Raw genomic sequence first — 19,355 nt, 5'->3', positions numbered from 1 at the left:
TATTCTGACATTAACAGTTAAATTGCCATGCTGAAATTGAAAAATAACAAGATTTCATAATTTTTTCAAGTTTTTTAGATTTTATTCATATAAAATGGAGTTCCATACATGAATGTTTGATATTAAATGAAAGCCCTGTTTCCCCTGAACAAAATGATATATAATAAGTGTGGGTGCACTTAGTATGAAAGAGGTAAATTATTGTTGAACAGACATATAGTAAAATTCTGTGGTTTGTTTACATTTTTTTTGGATCACAACTTGTACATTTGGCTGCGGTCTTAACCCCTTCAGGACCGGCCTGTTTTTGCGATGTTTGTACGTTAAGGACCAGAGCAGTTTTAACACTTTTGTGGTGTTTGTGTTTAGCTGTAATTTTCCGCTCTCTCATTTACGGTTCCCATACAAGTTATATATTGTTTTTTTCAGGACAAAAGGGGCTTTCTTTACATACCATTATTTGTATTGTGTCCAATATTGTATTTAAAAAAAATAATAAAATATGGTGAAAAATTAAAAAAAAAAATGTTTTTGGACTTTTACTTGAAAAATCTTTTACTTATCTACAAAAGCTAATGAAAAAAACTGCTAAATAGATTCAAAATTTTGTCCCGAGTTTAAAAACACCCAGTGTTTACATGCTTTATTGCTTTTTTTTGCAAGTTATAGGCCTATAAATACAAGTAGGAAATTGCTGTTTCAATATATATATATTTTAAATGTATCAATAGTGACCTTGTAACACCGTTATCTGTCATAAATCCCCGAAACACACCTAACATGTACATATTTTTTTAAAGTAGACAACCCAGGGTATTCAAAATTGGGTATGTCCAGTTTTTTTTAGTAGCCACTTAGTCACAAACACTGGCCAAAGTTAGCATTTATATTTGTTTGTGTGTTAAAAATGCAAGAAACGCTAACTTTGGCCGGTGTTTGTGACTAAGTGGCTACTAAAAAAGGCTGAACATACCCCATTTGCAATACCTTGGGTTGTCTTCTTTTGCAAATGGTATGCCATCATGGGGCTAATTCTCATTCCTTGGCTACCATACGCTCTCAAAGGCAACCTAACCAATCCGACAAATTTCAATTAAAAAAAAAGTAAAATCAAGCCTTATATTTGACCCTGTAACTTTCACAAACACTATAAAACCTCTACATGTGGGGTACTGTTATACTCAGGAGACTTCGCTGAACACAAATATTAGTGTATCAGAACAGTAAAATGTATCACAGCAATAATATCCTCAGTGAAAGTGCTGTTTGTGTGTGAAAAATGCAAAAAACTTCACTTTCACTGACAATATCATCGCTGTGATATGTTTTACTGTTTTGAAACACTAATATTTGTGTTCAGCGAAGTCTCCCGAGAAAAACAGTACCCCCATGTACAGGTTTTAGGGTGTCATAGAAAGTTACAGGGTTAAACACAGTGCTAGCAAATTAAATTATCTGGACTTTCGGCCTGGGATGGCAGGCAGGTCCCTCAAATTGCAATCATTAAAATTACTTAATTAGGTAAAAATATTACATAAATACACATGTAGAATTTTAATATATATACATATTTATATATTTGACGTCTACGTGTATATTTATGAAATTATTTATGTAATTATGTATATGGACATATGTATATTTCGTATTGTTTTTATTTATTTATTTATACATAGATATATATATCATTACATTCTAAGTATATTTTGATATAAATATATATATATATATATATATATCAAAATACTGTTAGAATAAAATTGCATATATAAATATTTTTTTATAATTATTAAAAATTATTATTATTTTTTTGTTATTTATTTTTATTAACATATTATTTGTATTTTATAATAATATATATATACCATATATATAGCAATTATATATATTGTATATATTCGTGTGTAATTTAAATATAAGTGTATTTTTATATTAATATACGTATATATAAATATAAAAATACACTTATGACATTATATATATGATACATATACATATATTATATATAGATATAATACATGTATATATATCATATATATATATATATATATACACATATTATTATTATTTTTTTTACACTGATTTTACACTGTTTTTTTTTTAACTTTATTTTTTTGATTTTTCACTTGCAGGGAGACTGCCTGTCAGCACAGACAGTCCCCCTGCAGGCAGATACACAGACCCCTATTGCGGTCATGTGATCGAGTGATCACATGGCCGTGGGGTCCTGATCTGCCGAGGGGGGACTGCCCGGGCAGACAGGCAACCCCCCTGGACCGGGTGGAGCACTGATCGCCGCCGTGGGACCGACGGCGATCAGGTAAGTAGCCCCAGACCGTTATGACGGTTCAGGACCGTCAGCGGTCCAAACGCACGTTTTACCGCTGACGGTCCTGAACCGTCAGCGGTCCTTAAAGGGTTAAGGGGTTAAAGGACCACTCTAGTGCCAGGAAAACATACTCGTTTTCCTGGCACTAGAGTGCCCTGAGGGTGCCCCCACCCTCAGGGACCCACTCCGCCGGGCTCTGGGGGGAGGAAGGGGTTAAACTTACCTCTTTCTCCAGCGCCGGGCGGGGAGCTTTCCTCCTCCTCTCCTTCTTCCTTGCGACGTCATCGTCTGAATGCGCATGCGCGGCAGGAGCCGCGCTCAAATTCAGCCAGTCGCATAGGAAAGCATTTACAATGCTTTCCTATGGACGCTTGCGTGCTCTCACTGTGATTTTCACAGTGAGAAGCACGCAAGCGCCTCTAGCGGCTGTCAGTGAGACAGCCACTAGAGGATTTGGAGGCTGGATTAACCCTCAGTATAAACATAGCAGTTTCTCTGAAACTGCTATGTTTATAAAAAAAAGGGTTAATCCTAGAGGGACCTGGCACCCAGACCACTTCATTAAGCTGAAGTGGTGTGGGTGCCTAGAGTGGTCCTTTAACAAACAACTTAACTCTACTTTCTATACTACACAATGTGAATATGCCTTCCCCAAGATGTAATGTTAACCAAATAGTTTCCCTTTAAACTGAATGCTTTGCGAATGTTGACCCAATACTAGTTTGAGCAGTGTGAAAGTTTGTTGACCAGGTTGGCGGATGCAATGAATTTGCAGAATGTTGCTTGAAATGCTGAGGCTATGAAACTCCGTCTTTCATTGACAAACTTATTCTTCTAATTTCTGGCCTCACCTGTCCTCCGGGCCTCTCTTCTCCTTTTTGCTATTTCATTCTTTCCTTTCTTTGCCTTCTTGTTTGATACACTTAGTGTTTTATGTTTTATTTGTGTGATGATGTTATGCTTTTCATATACATTCAAAAAACAAAACACCAACCCAATTCCCAGATTAAGATGCAAAATTATCAACGCTTTATTTGTGCACCTGCCCTACTCTGGCAAATATAATTAATACGGTTTAGGGTGCCAATTTAATTGTGTGTGGTGGCTTTATTTTATTTATTTTTTTGTAGACATGTTTTACCTAATTAATTGCCTTTTATTCAAATTATACACACATCTTTATGAAAAACTATAGACTGATTTGATATGTAATTGGAAACAAGATTCCAATTGTTATTGATGCCTGCGTCCATGGCATCTGATGTGTGTTTACATATTTTTGCTATAATTCATTTTTACCTTGAAATCACCCTTTTTGTCATTTAAAAAAAAAAAAAAAAAAAAAGCTGTTACTGAGTTCAGAAGAAGATAGATTGAATTAATTTAGGATGTGTTTGTGTCATAAAAACATTTTGAACTTATTTTTCTTAAATAAAACGAAAGGAAATAATTGATTGTATTTATTGAGGGTTTAGAAATGGACACGTGGGACTGCAACCAATAATGGCCATTTTACTCTATTGGAATTTATAGCTATTTTACAGACCCAAGTATTTTGTGTTTTGAATACCCACTGAAAGCTTTAGTGGTTACCAGTTGGTTCTCATACCGGTGAACTGTTTAGAAGTTTAAAGAGATACTTCAAACTCTGTGACACTTTAGTAATCTGAAGTGGTTATGGTTCCTGGAGTCTGTATGTGCAGAAGAAATCTGGGATTTTCCAGTTCATGTCAATGCCAGGAAAGCCTGTATTTCATTCAAGGTTGTTACCAGTAGAATAATGTATTTGATTGCTCCACTTTAAGAGTTTTGTTCTATATGTCCCGTATGTAACACTTCACGAATAGAATGAAAGCATTGTTTGGATTACAAAGACCTACTAGTGCTCCCTTTCTCGATTCATTTTGTATATACAGCAATGGGAAGCACCAAGGCAAACTGCTTAAAGGACCACTATAAGTGCCAGGAAAATATACTCCCGTGGCGCTGAAGGTAGAGGAAGGGGTCAATCCCTTAAATTTTTTCCAGCGCCGGGCTCCCTCGGCGCTGGGACTCTCCTCCCTCTTCTGAAGTCCCTGGCTGAATGCGCATGCGCGGCAAGAGCCACGCGCGCATTCAGCCAGTCTCCTAGGAAAGCATTCTCAATGCTTTCCAATGGACGCTGGCTTCTTCTTACTGTGAAAATCACAGTAAGAAGCGCTTCTAGCGGCTGTCAATGAGACAGCCACTAGAGCCTGGATTAACCCATTTGTAAACATAGCAGTTTCTCTGAAACTGCTATGTTTACAGCAGAAAGGGTTTACCCTAGATGGACCTGGCACCCAGACCACTTCATTAAGCTGAAGTGGTGTGGGTGCCTATAGTGGTCCTTTAAGGTAGAGTGGCGGTTTTCTTAATTATTATTCCAGAGCTGAGACAGTTTATTGGTAGTCTTTTAGGCCAATAGTAGCCGATAGTAGGTGCTGATGTTCTGTACATTAAAAGTTTTGAAAAAGCAAAACAATTTCTATACAATTCTGGCATTAACTGAACATGCTGACTGCAATCACTGTCAGGCATCCAGTCTATTTCATTACAGTAGACTATTTACTGTCTCACCTCCATGCCTTCAGCTGGGCTCACAGGGGGGGGTGATGTTAGCTTGTGACGCGGCCTCTCATTGGCTGGAGTTTGACAGTGCACAGTGATTGATAAGGGTGAGTGAGTTATCGCTGAAATATTGGTAAATTACAAGACCAATATAGATTATTGTAAATATACTGAACATCGGCTCTAATAATCTGTGGAGCAGATACATTTTTTTTTTTTTTTAAAGAAAAGATAATTGGGTCAACTGTATGTAACATAGCATTTCAACTTTAATTATTTAAAATGCCCAATTATCGTTAAATAGTCGTACAGTGTGAAGGAGGCAGATTATGTTAACCAGAAATTACAGTAAAAGTTAATTCATTTCCTAGTATTCTGTTAAATGTGTACAAAGAAAATAAATTCTCTTTTGTGAGCTAGTGCCGCAGGAAGCATGTGAATTGCTGGTAATTAAGGACATTGTGTGGTGATGTGTAGCTTTGTGCGGGGGCTCGTGGATAAAGATTGATTTTTCCATCTGTGTTTTTGTTATTTATATATATATATTTAAAACCGTTTTAAAACAATCTGTTTATCGAGAGGAAAGAAAGCTTCATTCCTTTCAAGCATTTTTTTGTTGTTGTCAATATTACCTATAGAATCTCAGAATGCTAAATAAATTTGTTAAAAGGGTATGTTTGGTTTGCAATAGACTTCTTCATTAGGCCAATAAAATCAAGACTCATTCCCTTGGATGTTTTCCCAGATACTTGTTACCGTGGCAGCAAGGATACTGTGGAAAGATTAAGGGGAGGAACACCCCCACTTTAGTGACCGGAGGGACAAGAGATAAATATTTTTTTGATTTGTCATTAGAAACTCTACTGTCCTGCAGTTTATACTAATGGATCTCCAACACTGCCTGTATACACAGTCTGTGCATGTGGGAGACACTGACTGAATGAAAATCTTCCACCCTGTTCATTCAATCTAAAAACATCTGCCAGTTTTCTGGATGGGAAAATCCCCATCCCAACTAAATTTCTCACATACTTTGCAGGACTTTTTTTAAAAAACATTTTACCATTAGCCACCATAGAGGATGCATAAGGTATTTTGTTGAATGGCTTAAGAAGATGATGTTTTTCTTCGTTTGGAAAATGGAAGGAATTTTTAATTTTTTTTTCGTACCGCTCATTAGTCTCAAATAGCCATTTTACTCAAATGCATCCCCATGATCTCAGTTTGGAAAGCGTAGCCATTTTTTAATCTTAAGATGCAGTACACAACTGGCCAGTGCTCCCCACTTAACACATTGAGTCCATAAACACAAGGCTTCCAACTCCTGACAAAGTACCACTGAGATACAAAATGCGTTTTTCTGTTGCTAAGCTGCACCTTGCATTTGCACTGTGGCGTTTGAATAAAGTATAAGGAAATTTAATTTGTAAATGTGCTTTCTTTCCTTCTTTTATTCTAATGTGCTGAAACCTTCCTTTTTATTTTTATATTTTTTTTCGTTGCTCGAGCTTAACAACTATTTAATTGTTGAGGTGCGTTTTTTACTTGTTTCTTAGTACTTTCCTATGGATCTTTTTAATTGCATTTATTGCAAATGTCTAAAATTTTAATTAATCAACAGATCACAAAAAGCTGTGTGATAAAATAAATGGTTCTTTGGCAATGCTCACCATTGCACCTGCAGACCCACAACCAAGAGGCTGTGCTGCATTTTTTTTTTTTTTTTCCACATCACTTAAATAATTTTACACAGACTGTTGGGATGGGACTGTTGCTGAAGACTCTTTTCACAATAACCACTTAAATGAGCCTTAAAGTGTCTCTGTCATGCTTTTTTATTTTCTTTATTGATCTAAAAGCTAACTTACAGCTAGTTTATCTGTAATTAAATTCAAAGTGGACTCGTCCTACAAAGTCTAAAATATAAAATCAGCCTCTGGCAAGCAGTAACATTTAACCTGGCCATTATGAAATCTGAATCACTAGACACTTTCTAGGTTATTTTTCTTTTTTTGTTACCTGGATATTTTTTTAATGAGTCAGTTATGCATATATCATCACTCAGTATGTGTCATTTTATTTAGCTGTGTGTGGGTGATCATGTACTTTTATTTCTGGTATTATGAACTGAACTTGCAGGTGAATACACGGCATCAGATGGAAAGGAAAAGATAAAGCAGTTTTTTCAGTATAACACAAATCTAAACATTTTCATTATGTAACAGGGACGTTTTAAATTGAAGAATTTCACTAGTCACCAACAGCAATTGTCAAAGTGCATGCTATATATTTTTATTTATTGCATAGTAATGCAAAAAAGTGTGTGTGTGTGTGTGTATGTATGTATGTGTGTGTGTGTGTGTGTGTGTGTGTGTATATATGTATGTATATATATATATATATATATAATGTTTTTTTCTTTGATTTCTGAGTGCACACATAATTTGATATAAGTAGTAATATATATATATATAGTTAGCCTGTTTGTATGTGTGAATAAAAGAAAATGAAAACATTTACTGTATAACAGTGAGATTATTACTCTGATAAATAGGAAGAGATGGTGCATGAGCCATGGATGCTAGAGATAAGACTACACAATTATTTATGTAAAAATACACATATATAAATATTAATATAGATTTCATAACCCGTCTCCTTTCCAAATACTGGTGTATATATTAATAGAAAACAGGTGGCCATTAAATCCTACATTTCACTGTAACACTGATCAAAATTTTTTTCAGATTTTTGGAGTTTGATTTTGAAAAGCATGTTATAAATGTTTACTCTCAAAATGTATATTCCATTAACATCGCACTTGCCCGTCATCGCTTTCCAATTTATAGTGTCAGATTACCCATCCATATTAAAAATGTGTATTTGGCAGTAAATAACACTTCTATATTCAGTATAGAAGACCATTTCAGACTGCTTCCAATGAATTAATGTATCTGATATTGAATAGAAATCTGTGTTTTGGTGGTCATATTGTTAATGTCTTCTGGTTGGCTTCTGGAAAGCTCCTTTGCATGACTTTTTCTTTATTTTTTCTGGTACAAAGGTCAGCGCAGTCACACAAGGACCGTGCTGAATTACTGGACAACACCTACGTTTCTTTGAAGTATTTACTGAATTAGAAAGGAAATTCTTAACTATAGTCATCCGTAAGGCAATCTGGGATTTTCCAGGTAATGTCAATTTCAGGATAGTGGGATTTTCCTTCACAGTGGTTACCAGTGGAATATTCCCGTTGATTGTTCCACTAGAAGAGTTTTGCCTCATATTTGCTCACTATGCAGAATCCTTGTGTTGTTTTAGTGATATCAGCTCAGCTCCTTTCCTTCTCGTCTTCAGAAACCTGAATTTTATGTTGCTTTATTTGTCCAATGGTTATTAAATTACTGGAGAGATAACAAATGATTTGCTGATTTAACTCTATCTCCAGTTATACCAGGTTCATGCTGCTGGTCCATGCTGTGACACTGTGCTTTTTCATGGATGGAGCTAGTCTCACAAGGATTTTTATGATCTACTTGTCTCTGGGTATCTGTCACATATTCATCCACTTATAAAAATGTGGTTAATGACATTTACTGTCGAAGTTGTGCTGAGCAGCAACCTAATCCACATAAGGGTTAATGCTGAGCAGCAATTATGCAAATGAAACCTGGTAAATGACTTTGGGGTCAAAGGCCGGTTACAGCCTATCAGAACTAAAGGAGGGTTATTTAGGCCCAGTTCTCATCCTGCTCAGTGCCCTGTCGTAGTTTCCCTTGTGGTTGTCCGAGAGCGCGTTCCTGTTTATAGTTTTCTACCTGGTTTTTGGCTTTGGCTTTGTTTATTGACTTCTCTATATTCTGGTATCCTGACTCCTGGCTTTCCTCATCGCTGCGTCCCTTTTTGTGTTCCCTGACCTCGGCTAGTATTTTGACTATTCTATGTACGTTAATACGGCCATTCTAAGGACCGGTAATACGTTACTTATTTGTCCTCCGTGCTATACAGTTCTACGTGCTGGATCATACAGTAATCCTGACAGTATCACAGAGACTTCAAAGGCTCTATTTGAAGCCATGTTGCAGTAGAATATAACCAATGGCTCCCTCACTAATGTTATAACACATGTTACTTTAGTGCTAAGAAAAGGTCTTTTTTCTTTGGATTTGTTAACCATGCCCTCTTAATTATGAGCCCCCCTTTTTTTTCTCTCTCTAATGAGGCTCGTTTTTCTACAACAGAGGATAGTGTTCCCCAAAGAATACTGTCTACTTTGGAAGAAGAATCTTCTGAGATCTCATATTGATTTCTCCATTGTAATCTAATCTCTTGACTCTCTGTTCATTGATAAGCAGACCCCATTTGGCTAGTCACTAAGGTAATATTATTTCACTAAGTCCTTCTTCTATTAAAGGACCACTATAGTGCCAGGAAAACTCGTTTTCCTGGCACTATAGTGCCCTGAGGGAGCCCCCACCCTCAGGGACCCCCTCCCGCCGGGCTCTGGTATGAGGAAAGGGTTAAATAAAACTTACCTTTATTCCAGCGCCGGGCGGGGAGCTCTCCTCCTCCTCTCCGCCTCCGATCCTCCCTTTCGGCTGAATGCGCATGCGCGGCAGTGAGAATCACACAGTGAGAATCACACAGTGAGAATCACACAAGCGGCTGTCAGTGAGACAGCCACTAGAGGATTTGGAGGCTGGATTAACCCTATTATAAACATAGCAGTTTCTCTGAAACTGCTATGTTTATAAAAAAAAGGGTTAATCCTAGAGGGACCTGGCACCCAAACCACTTCATTAAGCTGAAGTGGTCTGGGTGCCTAGAGTGGTCCTTTAAATTTGCAGCCAGTCCAGTTCTGTAATGTTTTAAGAACATTGACTGCATTATTTTGCTCAAAATTCAAAATTAGATCAGTTTTTTATGAAGGCCAGTAGCTCTGTCTATCCTTCAAATCACAAAGTAGTGTAATGATATTTGTTCTATAAGATGTTTACAACTGCTACGAGAGTAGCAGTTGTGGTAACCCCTAAACATAAATGGTTAAATGGTAACCCCTAAACATAAATTGCTAAAGAGAAAGGAAAAACAAACAAGCCTTTGTCTGTAGGCAACACCTGTGGCACAGGGGTATAGGGGGTATTGATATAGAGACACTGAAAAAAGTAGTATCAGTAATCCCAATAATATATCCCCCCAACTCCCATCATTCTATGCCACGCTGGCGGCAAAATCTCCTTCCCCTCTACAGTGAAACAGCAGCTGATCTATCAAAACGGCTACCTAACTGAACGTAGTAAAATCGTGAAGCTGGGTGGCTAACACGGAGATAAAGTATAATGGCTGCAGCATAGTCCCCTGTCCACCTCCTCCACCCATAAGCTATTAAAAGTCCCGACGCGCGTTTCGCCGAATATTGACTCTTCCAAGGGAGTCAGAACTGATTTGTTCACAATTTCACCAACATGAATGGGGGGGAAATAGAAAGAAGAGTTAACCCATTGTATTCGGGTATAAAGTGAAGGAAAAAATAATAATAAATAAATAGTCTCTGCTAGTGATATGAAAAGTTATGTATTAATATTAAAGAGATACAGAAACTTGAGGCAAACGATGACAATAATGAGTGTTATGATATTAAACACTCATATAGTTATAGCAAGATAAGTCTGATAGAATAATCCTGAGCAGATGCTCAAAGTGAATTATAAAATATTTGTAACTAAAACAATGTTACAATTTTGCCTCAATTTGTTCTAATGTAATTAGTTCTAGATGAGGATTGAAATTGTAAAAGAATAGGCAGACTTTGTGATAGAAACCGATTCATATAGGAAACCGCACAGGTCATAATTATAGGGGTTCAAATGGAGATACAAAGTCCCATTGTCAACCATAACCACTAAATGTATCATGACAGGAGGAACAACACAAGTTAGAATTGCAGTGGTTCAAATGAAGGTCCAAAGTTCCCATTGTTAACCATCGCTACTGAATGTATCTTGACACGAGGAACGGCAAAAATAATTATTGTATTTCAAAGGTAGGTACACAGTCCCATTGTCAACCATAACCACTGAGTGTATCTTGACACCCTTAACACTATATACATTAATTGCTAAATAGGCACTATATAGGTACATTTAAACATATACACTGTGTGCTTGAGGTATATAAAGATGGTAATATTATAATACAGTATTATAGTTATAGAAGGTAGATCACCCATAGTTTCTTTTGTGATAGATTGAGTCAGTGGTTTCAAGTATTTGTCCCATTCAGACTCTATATGCTGGGGGTTAATATGCCACATGGGTTATAGTCTATTATTGATTTTGAAATATTATTCCAAAATTATAGACCTGATGGGCATGTAATAGACCTCGGTTATCGTACATCCTCCCCATTTATGAGTGAATGAATAGAGTAAAATTGAACTCTTTGTTCAATCCTTTGGGATATAATGTTTGAAATGGGTAAATCCAACGGGATTCTGAATTTAATAAGGAGATATTAATGTCACCTTTGCGATGGTTGAGAAATATTTTTTGTATCACCTGGAATTTGGGTACATTGGGTTTAGAGGCATGGTTCACCCGTATGTGTTTTGCGAATGGGGTCTCAACAAGGCAGAATCCTGTTGGATTTACCTATTTCAACCATTATATCCCAAAGGATTGAACGAAGAGTTCAATTTTACTCCATTCACTCATAAATGGGGAGGATGTATGATGACAGAGGTCTATTGCATTCCCATCAGGTCTATAATTTTGGAATAATATTTCAAAATGAATTAAGTATGACTTTCTCAAACCACCATTAACAACCAAGAGCTTAGTGTGGCCTATGCATGTCTTCCGTGAGGTATCATTATATCCCCCTGAAATATGATTCTTTTTGTGTCTTTTTTTTATTACAGTGATTTTTAGAGCATAACAATGTAAATGTGTTCAGAATCACTTGGAGGCTGATGTGAGGTTCCATTCCTCTACTTGCAAACTGAGCAAATGAGTCTCAGGTCTGTGCCAGCAATCCTCTGAAGAGATCTGGTGATTTTTTTTTCTTCTGTATAGGTTTAATCTTAGGACAGCAATGAAACATGCATGTCTCAGTCTGCCTGAGATTAGTGAGAGCTTCACTCCTTGGTGGTAGCAGCTCTGAGCAGATACTACCAATAATTCAGCCTTTTTGTGATGGTGATAAGCTACAAAAAGGAACTGAAGAGACAGACTTATGCTTTGTCTTCTCACCTCCCCTCTGGACGTGCCATTATTGGAATTTTAAAATCCAATTAAAAAAAAAAACCTGATCTGATCATACAGAAATACAAGCTGAGCTTGTACGATTAGTATACATGGAGCCTAGCATAGCAGTGTTCGAATTTACCCAGCTTCCTGTAAACTGAAAATGCTGTTTGTGCTTGTTTTTTCTTTATAAAATAAATAAATAAAAACGCTGATCTGATCAGACCTGTTAAATGTATGGAATTAGTCATTCCATCACTTACAGCCCACCAAACATCTACTTAGATGCATACAGTTCTAAACACCCAGAACGTATTCCCAGGATGATCAGGGGAGCTTGTAGGGGGGAAATCCCCTGGGGATGCTCAGTGTACTGTACAGATTAGACAGAAGTGAACTACTAATCATTTTAGCTCTGCCTATTACCGAGTCAGCCAAAATCATATAGGTTTTGCATGCTCTACAAAAAGAAACGTCTGGATTAGGCAAATATATTTCATACTTCCTTGTTTAAAGTTTCAGACCACTTCCACTGCAATATTATCATAATAAAAACACTTTATAACAGCAGCAATATTTATGATAATCAGAATCTTTACTGATTAAAGTATCAATTGTTCTTTGGGATAAAAAGCATATACAGCCAAGATAGCACCCAGGCTTTTATCTCCTGTTCTGTGTCTGTAATTTCTCCACCATACTACAGTTTCTGAGTGCCCATCAGTTCTGTGAATTGTAATGTAATAGGATTTGCAGTACAGGAATGTGAATGGAGTATATTGAGTATTCAGATTGCTCATTGCTATTCTAACATCCTTCCCAAGCTTGCTGACTCTTACAATCTCCTACAGTCGCTCACGTTTCACCCCCTTCTTCCTGCTTCCTACTCTCTGTTAGTGCTTTTTAGATTCTCTGTGTACCTGGAAGAATGTATTAGTGAGAGATGATAATGGACCTAAGATGCAATTAAAAAGATAATATACAGTTACACTATTAAATGTAACAAATACAAAATGATTCATAAATTGTTAACATTATGTACAATCTGGAATAACAAAGGTATTTTTGGTTTCTTTTTTGTGCCTATTTGCATCCAATAAATTTAAGTCATGTAGATTGGAAATATTTATCCGTATGGCTTCGTTTTCATTCGGCATTATTCATCTAACAGTCTCTGCCCTGTGATACATTAAGACAATAATATTACTAATTATTCTGATTTGTTCATTTTATGATTGTTTAGAACAATCTAAGGGTAAAAATAAGCAGATTTTTTTTTGTCTGTTACTTCAGTCGTTTATTATTTTTATCTTTTTTTTTTCTTATGTAAATAAACCCCCCCTCCCAAAATTTTTTTAAAACCGGTCTTCATGCAGCAGCCACTTTGTCTTTTTTTTTTTTTAAAGATCATTAATTGCGTAGCAATAGTGCATGTATGGCCATTGCCTTCCTCCGCATTCAGATTCTTCTCATCGACAAGCAATGAATCAAACAAAGCAAATACCGCATTCAACATCAAAATGCTAGGCTGTTATGAGCCTGGATTTGAAGACCTAGAATAGTCCAAGTCAGGGGTAAGCAACCTTCAGTACTCCAGATGTTGTATACTACATCTCCCATAATGCTATTACAACCATAATGCCGACAAATCATCAGGGAACATGTAGTCCACAGGATCTGAAGTGCCAAAGGTTGTCTAACTCTGGTCTAAGTGTTGCACTTTATTTTCAATTCTCTGTTTAGTGAATGTTTACCATTTACTTGGTTGAGCAAGTGATGTAATCTGTCATTACCACGTGGGGTTGAGGGCAGTGGGATGGCAGGAAGAGTTAAAGGGAATATTCTAAGCACCATAACCACTAAAGCTTTTTACAGTGATTATGGTATATGGGCTCCATGTGTGCTGTCACTCCATTTATTTGAGTGGTTAGCGAATAACAAAGTTATTCACTGAAGTGAGAATCCAAAGTAAATTTTAAATTTAAGGCCAGAGTAGCCAAACTTCAGGTATAGTGGACTTAGAAAATTATTCCAGTTCAGCTATTTTGACCTTAAATTTGAAATTATCTTTGAATTTATTTTGAATTCCCACTTACGTGAATAACCCTGTAAGTTTGGACATTTGGGTTTTATACATTACGTGAATTAACATACCATAAAGCAATATACTAAAATGTTAAAAACAAAATAAAAAACCTCTGGCTACTGCTTCAATCAATGTGGCTGGATGAGCTCTTTGAGGGTCATACAAAACAGCAAGTGGATATCTTTCTTTGCTCTACTCGTTAATATTAAATACTGATTCCATGATGTATGTTCTGTAAAAATAATTTGTATTTGCAAACTTTTAAAAACCTCCTGTATCTATATTTTTTCTTAGCAATATTTCCCACTACAGAAGGCTTACCCAAAAAAGGGAGTTTATTAGTTCATTTCTAAGACGACACACACTAATTAGATGAGTAGCTATTTGGTAGTGGGACACTTGTTGGTGTCAGGGATGTGGAATAGAGAACAGCCTTTTTAATTCATCATCGGAAAACCAAGGTCTTATCGGAGCAGGAGAGAAAACAGGCTTCCAACAAAGAGGATGTTGTATGTAGGACACACTCAGTCTGCTCCCTCTGCCTTCCAACAAGTAAGCCCTTGTTTACATTCTCCAAAAAGTGAAAAAAAAAAATTTGATCGGGCAGCCAAGTTTACTGGGTGAACTTCTGGCTCTCTATTCGCCACAGGACCAGATGTGCCCTGATCTGAACAGGACTTGGACATTGCAGACTTCATTATGTCTGGGCTGTTAGATACATATGTAGTCTCCTAGAAATGGCTGTTCTAGGTGCCCGAAAAAAGTCTGTATTGTTCACAATTAAAACATTACACCTATAGTGGGAATCATCCCTCCATGGCTACCTGTAGTTCCTCAATCTAAGGTTTTTGTAAGTGCTCCGTTTCTGATCTATTTCAAACCTAGAATTTTCACAGAGAAATTAACTGGCAGTCATATTAAAATGGACAAACTTGCCATTTGGAACATATCTCTCACATAAGCAATTTTGTCCCTTTCTACTGTTTTAGTCACATTTTCATGATTTGTTTTTCTGTCCAGCTCTGTGTATAATCCCCTTAGTTTAAAAGACCTGACTAGTTATTCACAAAAGTGAGAATTGGTGTGAATCCAAAAGGAATTTAAAATTTAAGGTCAGATTAGCCAAACTGGAAAAAATCTCCAAGTCAGCTATGCTTCTAGTTTGGGAACTTTGAAGCATATTTGAAATTTACTTTGAATTTACCCACAAGACTGTAGTGGTTATGGTGTTTGCACTTTTCATTTTAACATATTTTTAGCAGAAACCCTGAACATCTCATTTAATTAAAAAAAAAAAAAAAAATGAACCCACTTTTTTTTTTAGGGGATTCCAGACGAGGGACATTTCCTTTTTTTTTTTTAAACTCAAAACTGCCATCTTTTTTTTTTTCACATTCATTTCAAATGTAGATCTCCCTTGTCAGCAAATAAGTGATGTGGACCACAGACCAGAAATGTTACATCTCAGTGTTACAAACTTGTTTGTATGCATAACTTAGACTGTCCATAAAAGGTTTGCTTTACATTTACAACATACAAAAACAGAATGGTGTATTCACTAAACTATGTACTGAAAACAAATTTTAGGGCAAAATAACAGATTTGGAAAAAGAGCCTGCTCACTGTCTCCACTAGAGTGATATTCTCCCCCAACCCCGTAAAATGTACAGTTTCCCAACATGACACATTGAGATTGTGAAGCATCTAATTGGCAAAGTGCAGTCACTGCCAATGCATGTGCCATAGGACTTCAATGGATTGGCTTAAGATCATCATAATCACTGATGAGCTCATAATGGGCAGAGCAGCTGCCACATCGAAACAAGGCCAATACTGAAGTATAAGAGACTTTTATAGCTCATTTTACCTTTGCACAGGAGATGCTGAATCTAATGGTTAAAAGGAACACTGGGTACCTTTATTCACCACGCTTTGCATTAACCAAGAGGGCTTTGACAGCTGATTCTCGAGTGAAGTGACACCTGGCTGTCTCAACGGTCTAATTCTGACTGCATTTGGCTTTAGTAAATATGAGAATTGCCAATTCGGTCAGGAAAACCACACATCGCCGGTCTTTGCAGGGAGTGAAGTACGAACCTAATGGTCGGATTCTACCTCAGTCAGGCCCACAGTGTATGAATATGGCGAGATCTGTGTAAACATAGGGATCAGATTTTAAGAGATTTGTTTTACATGTACTTAATTAAAAAAAAAATGCAATGTCTTTTCGTTGCAAGGATTAATAAAATAATGATAAAAAAAAATAAAAAAACCACAATTCTGGTGATGGCTGTCCTTTAACCCCTTAAGGACGGAGGGCGTTCTATGCCGTCCTTTTTGGGGCGGTCCTAAACACCCGCGGGCGGCATAAAACTTCCCCGCCGTCCTTTATACTTACCGGGTCCCCGCTGTTCCGCTGACGGCGGTCGCGATCCTGGCGTCTGCCTGGGAGCTCAGGCAGACCCCCTGCATTTTAATTTAGTTTTTTGCATTTTTCACACAAACAAATATGAACGCTAACTTTGGCCAGTGTTTGTGACTAAGTGGCTACTAGAAAAGACTGGACATACCGCATTAGTAATATCTTGGGTTGTCTACTTTTGCAAATGGTATGCCATCATGAGGTTGATTTTCATTCCTGGGCTACCATTTGGTCTCAAAGGCAACATAACCAGTCTGGCAAATTTCAATGTGTATAAACTGAAAAATTTAACATGCTATATTTGACCCTGTAAATTTCCAAAACACGATAAAACCTGTACATTGGGGGTACTGTTTTACCTGTTACACATTTGTATTCAGCAATGGCTATTTTATTGCAGTAACAGCTAACAGTATTGTGACATTCACAGTTAAAATGCCATGCAGAACTAAAAAAAATAACAATTATTCATTTTCTCACCACTTTTTTTATTTTATTCATTTTAAATTATGTTTAATATACAAATATTTGATGTGACATGAAAGCCCTGTTTCTCCAGAACAAAATGATTTATGATAAGTGTGGGTACACATAATATGAAAGAGTTGAATTACGCCTGAACAGACATATAGCGCAAATTCAAGGTTACTGACAGAGTTTTGCACACTTTTTTTGCAGTTGAGCCCCTTGGCTTTTCAAACCTCGGAGATGTTGTTATTGGTGACAGACTGTTTCTCACCTCTATGGTAAAGGCAGACTTGATAGGTGTGGTTAAGTTGGAATGAGATGGGTGATAGAATAGAATCTTAGTCAGGAAGTGGGTCACTGGTTTAGAGAGGGATCAAGCTTGTAGGGTAGTCAATTATGGGACAGGTTAGCAACAGGATTGTTCTAAGGCAGACTAGGATCAGATAGTGTAGTCTGGAACAGGCTGGGTCAGCAGTGAAATCACAATCACAGCTAAATTGTCAGCCAACCTTTCCTTTATACATAAACAGAGCAAGCTCCACTAACAGACTGGCTGTAATTAGGACTTGAGACATAAATCTTGCCCTGTGTCCTATATGCCCATGTAAAATAACAGAAAGTCCAGGATAGATAAAACATCTCCTATTTGATTAAAAAAAATTATTAGAAAGACTAATTTGTTATAAAAAGGCTCTGCCATGACTTTAGATATGACTGTCTTTACAGCAGCTCCTTGCATGCACAGCCACAACTATGGCCTTGGAAAATCCTAGCTAATAGAAGTAGTGCTCTATTTGATTTTCCTTTGGCAAGTAGTTTCATTCATATTATTTCATGAATGAAGCTACTCGTTTATGAAATCTGAAAAGAACTTCCACTGAAAATATTGGGAGGGCCAGGATTGACTGGGAAAACTATCTTGTGTATTTAAAGCAAACAGTGGACATTCTTTTATTTGTTTATTTTGCATGATCTTAATATTGTACTAAATTGTGGAGCATCCTTTTGGAGTTCTATAAGATGGTATAAATAACATTCTGACGTAGCTGTAGCACTAAAAGCATGTCACATCTGTTGATATTATGTTTTGCTTTCTATAGTAGTTTTCGATAGCTGCTAGCTGTCAGCTTGCATGTGACCCTATGTGAACCCAGCCTGATCCAGAGTCCTGCTGAGTCTGTGTTTATCTCTAGCTAGAGGTCCACTGCTGCAAACCTTTCTGAAACGTATCTGCATTTTGTCAGTTTTACAAGCAAGAACTGCCTCGAACATATGTGTCCATGATGGCGAGCTCTGAAACCATCAACACTGAACTTCACTAAAATCTGAGCAAACACTTACACAGTGCATAGAATTCAGAAACCTTGTGAAAATTTAAATGTGCAATAAAATAATATGTATATGACGGTATTGGGCTACTCGGGTGTAAAATCATTGAATGCCAAAATATAAATAACATATATAAGTTTGACAATCCCACTGTAAAACAATACTGTAAGGATGCATCTGGTATTGGGAACAAAGCCAAAAAGGAACCCGTTGTGACATAAACACAACTATGTCAGCTGCGGACAGAACGACCTGCTGCTATGATGTTGAGGTTCCACCAGACAGCACTAAAACAGGTAGACTGTTATTTTTGTTTGGTAAAGGGAAGTGTATCTATAAATGATTGCCAGTGGTTCCTAACTCTGTTGTGTTATTGGCATCCAGTCTGCTGAGCGCAACTTTGACACTACTTCAAAACAGCTCTGTTCTACTGAGTTTATCACTGAATTGTTACTCTGCGTTACTGCTGCCTACACAGAGAATAAGACATTGAAAATCACTAGCTTGAGATACTTTATTTTCTTTTACATTTATATTTACGATATATCAAGTGACATCATTATCCAGTTCTAATAGGACAAAGCCAGAGCAAACACTTACAATGAAGAGGAGACATAGAAACATTTTCACTTCTCCTCTTCTCTGTACATTTTCTGTATACTGATGGTCAGGTGCAAGAGGCAGAGTTTATAGCAATGATTGACAGAGAGAGAGAGTGCCAAGTTGCAGGATACTGAAGTGTGAATTTCTACAATTAAAGAAACACTATAAGAATAAAAATCTGTCCTTTGCTCTAAACACCCCGTGTTAGATAAATGAAAATAAAAAAATATAAAATTAGTTTTCAGATACTCTCCTCGCCACCTTCAAAGACATCACAGAGGAAGC

At 36.8% G+C, this 19,355-nt stretch overlaps 1 protein-coding gene across 1 annotated transcript in view; it reads left to right on the top strand.

Annotated features, from left to right (window-relative positions):
* OPHN1 (oligophrenin 1) overlaps positions 1-19,355 on the top strand; it is a 119,446-nt gene that overhangs the window by 10,185 nt on the left and 89,906 nt on the right. The gene's annotated exons all lie outside the window — the stretch shown is intronic.

This window comes from Pelobates fuscus, chromosome 9, assembly GCF_036172605.1.
Source record: "Pelobates fuscus isolate aPelFus1 chromosome 9, aPelFus1.pri, whole genome shotgun sequence".
NCBI lineage: Eukaryota > Metazoa > Chordata > Amphibia > Anura > Pelobatidae > Pelobates > Pelobates fuscus.
The sequence above is the reverse complement of the archived record's forward strand: the minus strand, read 5'-3'. Positions and strand labels throughout refer to the sequence as shown.